The sequence below is a fragment of the Salmo salar genome, chromosome ssa13 (genome assembly GCF_905237065.1).
Source record: "Salmo salar chromosome ssa13, Ssal_v3.1, whole genome shotgun sequence".
In the NCBI taxonomy this organism is placed as follows: Eukaryota; Metazoa; Chordata; class Actinopteri; order Salmoniformes; family Salmonidae; genus Salmo; species Salmo salar.
The window spans coordinates 53,110,832-53,118,475 of NC_059454.1; positions in this window are offsets into that span (position 1 = coordinate 53,110,832).

Below are 7,644 nucleotides of genomic sequence, written 5' to 3' on the forward strand. Positions count from 1 at the left end.
TAGAGCAAAAAACGAAATGTGCACCCAGGGGGTGCCCCAGGACTGAGTTGGGAAAACCCTGATCTAAGGGTTGGTCCAACTCAAGGTGTCATACGGAAAAATACACCCCCCCTCCTCTTGTACTGTAAAATGAATTGCACACCCTCCCCCTAATAGAATGAACTCAAAATAATGTTTGCGACCACAAATAACAATTATCTGTATCGACCCTGTTTTCATAAACATGGATATCGACTTTGCCACTTCAGCATGCTTTCCTGGTACATTCGATGCCACGCAGGGTTACATCCCTCCCTACCTTGTAGGCCTACCTAGTATCAAAGGTTTGGCTTGACAATCTCCGAGTGTCATTCAACATTTTGTAACACATTTCTCTTTCCATTCATCAAATGGCCGCTGCACAGTTTGGATTGATTGATGGATTTTATTTGTCAGTAAAAAAAAAACACACACACACACACACACACACACACACACACACACACACACACACACACACACACACACACACACACACACACACACACATACAGTACAAAGATTTTTTTAAGTGACCGGGAATGCACAATAAAGACAGGGACCAAAATGGAAATAAGTCCCTATGTTTTACATAAATACATGTACAATTACAGAGACGCAGACACATTACAGAGACGCAGACACATTACAGACGCAGACACATTACAGAGACGCAGACACATTACAGAGACGCAGACACATTACAGAGACGCAGACGCAGACACATTACAGAGACGCAGACACATTACAGAGACGCAGACACATTACAGAGATAAACAAACATTTTTTTGAGTTCCAGGTGAGTATGAGGGGGGGAGTTAAAGTATAATTCTTACAAGCTTGTTTTGGCTGGTCTGTAGCTTATTCTTTAGACGTTTGGGGCCTCTGGTAAACCATGATGTGTAGGCATAATCAAAGTGACACTGGACTAGCACACTTGTCAGAGTCTTTAGGGTGTCTATAGCTAGGTTTTAAACCAATTGCCGTCATATTTTCAAGCAAATATTCTAAAATATGCACCAAAAAAAACAATATGCAAATTTTCCCATCAGAGTTGTTTCCATCAAATTGAATTTTGGACCACCCCAATATCTTCAGTCATGGAATGATCGTTTTTCACAGCATTACATACCCACCACTGTTGTGATTGGCTGTAATATTTGCTTATTGAATTGTCCTGCCGAAGCCGAATCTGTTGTCAAAATGGGAAAGATTTTTGACTTTGTGGCTGTGTTATCTAGTGGAAATCAGGTCAAGCAGCAAATGTACAGTAGAAGTCTCTCTGTCATTTCATGGTTGCTAAAATTCTACACTGTTCGCTGAATTTCAAATGATGTGAGGAAACAAGAACTGAATAATGTAGGGAACCATAGTGTGTCCACTAAATTGCTGTGAAATATATTTTCAATAGCAGAAAATATTGTTTTTACAGCTGTTTGAATCTGGTGGACCAAAACCGAAAGTAAAAGGCTCAAGCTTGATTCTCCGCCGTTTTACTCGGAAATGGCATGTGGGGGAGGGGGATTTTATTTTGAATGCAGCCCAGTGCTGTTGCAATTCAGATTGCTTCCACATATGGTAGAAATTCTGCAAAATTCTAGGTGTAGCACCTATAAAACAATCCATAGTTTATTTTTTTTTAAAGAAGCTAATGATCCTCTGTGGCCAAATCATGCTTCTGGTGTAGTAGCCTATTTTGAATGATTTAATTTATTTCTGTTCACAGGAGTAGGCCAATTAAGCTAAATAATTTTAGAAATTGTATTCAATTTACTTTAGGGGAAGCTTAGTTTATGGGCGCGCTGCCTATGTCTGTAGTGCACTTGTGATGGAGTTCAAAACAAATGGCCACTGGATTGATGCAAATAATCATGATTCTTCCAGGTAGGTATAGGCTACTTTGTAGTTACCTTTAAATTACATTTTCATCTACCCAAAGACGGCTATCATTAGCATCGCTAACGGCTGCACAAAATGGTAGACATATATACGCTCTGCGCACTGCACACACACACAGACAGGGGCATTCCTGTGCAGTTGTTTTCTCTTCAGAAAGTTGGTTTATTTTTGGCCATTCACACATTACTGTTTGAATAAATTAAGATAATATTTTTTTTTAAAGCATAGTCAAGTCAAACGGTCGCAAATGCGACAGTTTTGGTCACAGTATCAAACTCTGCTCGCTTTAACAAACTGCACTATCATATTAGGATTCTATCTCACTGAGTTCAACTTGCAGTTCGAGTGCAGAGGACGTTGCTATGGCAACAGTGGCCCTTTCCCAGGTTTCCCACAGACACACAGGGCACATTGTGAGTTGGTACCTGAAGGAGAAACTGAGTTGAATAATTTTGTACACTGTTTAGATTGAGCACATTTTAACAAAATATATACTTTGTTTTGACGCTATAAACTGATGGATATTCCATCTATTGGTTGATTTGGCAGTCTGGAGTGTAGGTAATTGTTTTTAAAGCATTATGAAATGTGATAGTGTGTTATCCCCTATCTCCAGTGACGTGAACCATGTAGTTATAATGCATTCCATAGCCGTTTTTTCATTGTCTTTCGTATCGCCGGATTCTGACCTGCTATAGTTGTGATGTTGAGGTACCCGGAAGCTACATGAAGCATTCATGCACCTGAGGAAGATGAGATGCAAGGCCTTACGCACATCTCTCATCTAAGGTACTACTACAAATCCTACTCCAGGCCTCCTCATCACCCTCATCAGTTGGGAGCTTCTGAGCGACAACGAGGAGCTGCTCTATGAGAGGGAAGAGTCCAGAAGGATGTACTCTAGACCCTCCCAGCCTGAGTCACCATTGCGGCAGCACCTGTACCACCGCTACTCTCCTAAGCGCCACTGCAATTACTCCCCGAGTCAGGCAGTTTACTCCCCCGAGTGACACTACTCCAAGCCCCTCCGGCCTGAGCTTTCACCACCGCCATGGGACGGTTGGGACCTCTACTATACGTCGAGGCAGCCCTGCCACTCCCCTGATCGTCGCCTTCAACCATGAAGTTTCCAGCGGTGGAGCCACAGCCTGCAGCCTCTGCGAATGTCCAGTGCAGCCAGAATGTTGGGGCCTCTCCAGCCCCGCCTGGTACCATGGTAGAATCAGAGTTCCCTTCCTTCCTGGTAGGGTCAGAGTTCCCTTCCCTCCTGGTAGGGTCAGAGTTCCCTTCCCTCCTGGTAGGGTCAGAGTTCCCTTCCTTCCCGGTAGGGTCAGAGTTCCCTTCCTTCCCGGTAGGGTCAGAGTTCCCTTCCTTCCCGGTAGGGTCAGAGTTCCCTTCCTTCCTGGTAGGGTAAGAGTTCCATTCCTTCCGGGTAGGGTCAGAGTTTCCATGTCCTGCCCACCTGTAAGGTGTAGTGTCCAGGCTTTGAGTGTCCTGCCCCTCAAGTAGGTCAAGTGTATCCTGCCCCCGTGGTAGGTATAGACTGCCCTGCCTTCCTGGTAAGTCCCGTCTATCCTGCCCCCCACCCTCTCCCACCAGGAGGCTCTCAGTTTCCGGCAATACCCGGCCTTCAGTCTCTGGCACTAGTTGCAGGTTGACTTAGGTTCCTTTCCTAGAATCCTGACTTAGTAGTATGCCCCCAGTCCTCTGCCATTCTAGGTCCACTGTTCCCTGCACTAGTAGTCCCTAGGTTTGATGCTCTGCCAGGCCCTAAGTATTCTACCCAGCTAGGATCCACATTTGCTTTGCTGGCAGGTCTGCAGTCTCCTGCCAAGCTCGGATCGCAGCCCCTTGGCTTATTGGGTATGCAGCTCCCTATCCTGCCAGGCTTAGAACCCTAAGCCCTAAGTTAGCTGCCCTTCTTCCAGGTCTGCAGTTCCCTGCCTTGCTCAGATCTCAGCCCCCTGCCTTGGTTGGTAGGCACTAAGCTCACTGTCCAGACAATCAGCCCACAGCTCCCTAGCCCACCAGGCCTTCAGCCTCCTACCCCACAAGTTACCTGTGCTAGGTTCTCAGTCCTCAGTCTCTAGCACTAGGTCCTAGGTCTTCTGTCTCTAGCCCTAGTCTGCCCTCTGTACCTAGCCCCAGTGGGTCATCAGGCTCATGCCCCTCTTGGCTCAGAGTTACCAGTCTCTCCAGGAGGCCCAGAGCACTCCTGCTCCCCTTGCCCAGTCAGTTTCCCTGTCAGGCTGAGGCAGTTTCCCTTTCAGGCCCAGAGTGAGTATTCCTGTCAGGCCCAGAGTCAGCCTCTCCCTGACCCAGTCTGTAATACCTACATCTTTCAAACAGACCACCATAGTCCCTGTGCACAAGAACACCAAGGTAACGTGTCTAAATGACTATCGCCCTGTAGCACTCACATCTGTAGCCATGAAATGCTTTGAAAGGCCAGTCATGGTTCACATCAACATCCCAGACACCCTGGACCCACACCAAATTGCATACAGCCCCCAAAAGTTACAAATATGATGTTGAATAGAAGATCTTACAACATATTTTGCTAGTGTAAAGACTAGATGCACTTTTAGTTGAAGTGTGTGTGAATAGAAATAGCAATGCAATACCTCGCTCTTCAGTGAAGCAGTTCAGACCTACACGTACTGTACGCACTGTCCTCTCTCGTTCTTTGAAGAAGCAATTTTAGATTTGTTTTACTTTGCTATTGCTGAGCTGTCTGTAGTTTAAGGACAACTTTTTTTTTTTTTTTATTAAAATAAATCGCCTGAACTTTCTCATTTAACTGAGAATTGACACGGTAGGAACTATGTTCAAATTAGTTCAAATTGGCAGAGTTGTGAAGGGTGATTGACAGGTGTTTGGTGTGAGAGAGAAACTAGCGTCACGTTAGGTTGAGGGTTGGGCATTTTTAACAATGTTTGACAAAATCCAAAATGTATGTGAAGTTACACAGTATATGCCACCGGGATGATCAAATGATCTTAATTAATTGATCTTTGTTTTAGTTGCCGTTTGGGCCAGGTATTTGGAGACAGTGTTGTGTTGGGAGGTCCAAGCATCTGAGTGAAACCAGCCTCCATTCAGTTGTGTATTTACGTTGTTGCTTTATCTGAACCCACAACCTTGGTGTTGCTAATGCCACACTCTTACCAACTGATCCATACAAGACCGGTATAATTTTTCTAAAATGTCAAATAGTCAGACCATCACTTGTCATTAATGTTATGGGTTTTATAAATGAAAATTGTCATAATTGTAGTGTGTATTTGTAGGTTTCTGACATTTCTTAATACTGTTTGTAAATTGTTTAGTCTAATATTGTTGATATAGTACAAATTTTGCATAATATATATAGATAGATCTCCAGTTATCTAGCAAAGAGAATGTTGTCGGTCCCAACCAAACTCTATCCTCGAGGAGGATCTAACCTTCCCCATCTGCCATGACATGTTCAGGGACTCTGTTGTGCTCTACTGCAGACCCAGTCTGGAGGAGACCTGGAGGCCAGGAGGGCCCTGGGGTTGCCCCATCTGCAGACAGAGGTCCTCCTGGGCCAAGCCCCCTGCCAACCTGGCTCTGTGGAATGCAGCTGAGACCATGCTGAGGGAGAGGAAACATGAATGCAGCTGTTGTACCCCTGGAAGGGGAGTTATCACATTCAGATAAATTATTGCCATATTGCTTGTTGATACACATGATGCTGTACTATTGTATTTCTTCATGATACTAAGGCACATTTAATTGTATCACACAGGGAGACCCACGGGCCAGTAGAGGGCACCAGAGAGCAGCAGACTACAGAGGGGCCCGGGCCCTTGACGCGCCAACGCACTGATGCCGGTTCCATGGCTCCAAGACCACATGGTCAGGGTGTGTAGCCTCCACTCTCAGAGTATGGGGAACTTCTGCCTGGAGGCCCAGACCATAGCTTCTGCTCTGTGGCAAAAGTTGCAGGTTAAAGGAGAAAAGAGCTCATAGGAACCTCACTAGAGGAGCTACGAAATCAGATGGTGTTCTTCAACAGAGGCAAAATGAGCTGTGAATGTGAACCAACACTGGCTTACCAGGGCACCGGCCCAGACAACAGGGGGACAGGTCAGAGGCGTTTGAGGAGCTGTACCGTTTCCTCTGAGAGGAGGCCAGGCTGGTTGCTCTGTTGTAGGAAGAAAGGGAGAAGATGACAAGGATGGAGGAGAGAGTGATGGAGATGAGTGAAGTGGTTATGTCAGACCAGATCAGAGAGTTGGAGGAGAAGCTAGCAGGGGTGATGATTTGGCGTTTGTACAGGACTGCGAAGGAGAACCCCGAACTTACCTCCCTTACTGGATCCAGAGCTGACCTTGGGACCAGGAGCACTGATCGATGTGGCCAAATACATGAGCAACCTCCAGTTCAATGTTTGGGAGAAGGTGCTGAAATGACCTCCTGTGATTCTGGACCCAGACACCACTGCTCCCACTTCATCGGTCTCAGGACCTGACTAGTCTGACATGTCAAGTTGATTAACAGTAGAACCTCCCTCTTCAACCTACAGGTTTGATAAATACCATGCTGTCCTGGGTCCACTGGGCTTCTCCTCAGGGAATCACTACTGGGAGGTGGAGGTGGGAAAAGTGAGGACTGGAGGGTAGGGGTGGCCAGAGAATCTTTGCCCAGAAAATGAGAGAAATTAGAAACTGTGCTTTGTTGGACCACAGACAGTCAAGCCAAAACCCAAGTGAGTGGATCATAGACAGTCGAGCCAAAACCCAGGCGAGTGGGCCACAGACAGTCGAGCCAAAACCCAAGCGAGTGGGCCACAGACAGTCGAGCCAAAACCCAAGCGAGTGGGCCACAGACAGTCGAGCCAAAACCCAAGCGAGTGGACCACAGACAGTCGAGCCAAAACCCAAGCGAGTCAGGGTGCGCTTGGACTTTAAAAAGGGGTTGGTGTCCTTCTTCAATCATACTCCAGGCACTTTCCAGCATATCCACACCTTTTGATCACATCACGTTTACAGAGAAGTTGTAATCATTTTTCTCTTGGTCCAAGCCTCAACCACTGCAGATCCTACCAAGACTGGTTTCTGTTCAAGTGGTGTGATGAATGGGTCAATTCATAAAGTTACAGTTGATGCTGACATTGACGTTAGCACAGGCTATTCAACAAGTGTGACAGTCTGAGGATGTTGCTATGCAGATTAGCTTGCAGACAGGGGAACCGCAGCACAGACTAATACAATATGTAGCTAGCTGCAGCTCCTCTAAGACCAGAGGACTACTGGGAGAAAAAGGGTGTGAGTCAAGGTAATGGTGGCTCTAAAACAAGCCACTGTGAAATATGTGGTTAAAGCAGGCATGCTGACCAGGAAATATGCCCAGCGTTCAAAAGCACTTGCAACAAGTGTAATAAGAAAGGACATTGGGAACGTATGTGTAAAAGTAAACCACAATCTGTGAGGTAGATCACAGAAGAGATAGATCAGTTAGCAAGCAGTCTAGCGAGAAAACTGTACTGCCCAACATAGGGGACACCCCTACAAGCTTAAAATAGACACAGGCGCAGACGCAAACATTATTAGTTAAGAGACTTTTAAGCAACTCTCACCAAGGATGAAATTGAACCCCGCTGAAGTGAGTCTGAGCAGCCCAGGGGGCGAGTTATAGTGCCTAGGGCAGTTTCAGGCTAACACTAGCTACAAGGGACAACAGTACAGTTTCCTTGTGTAC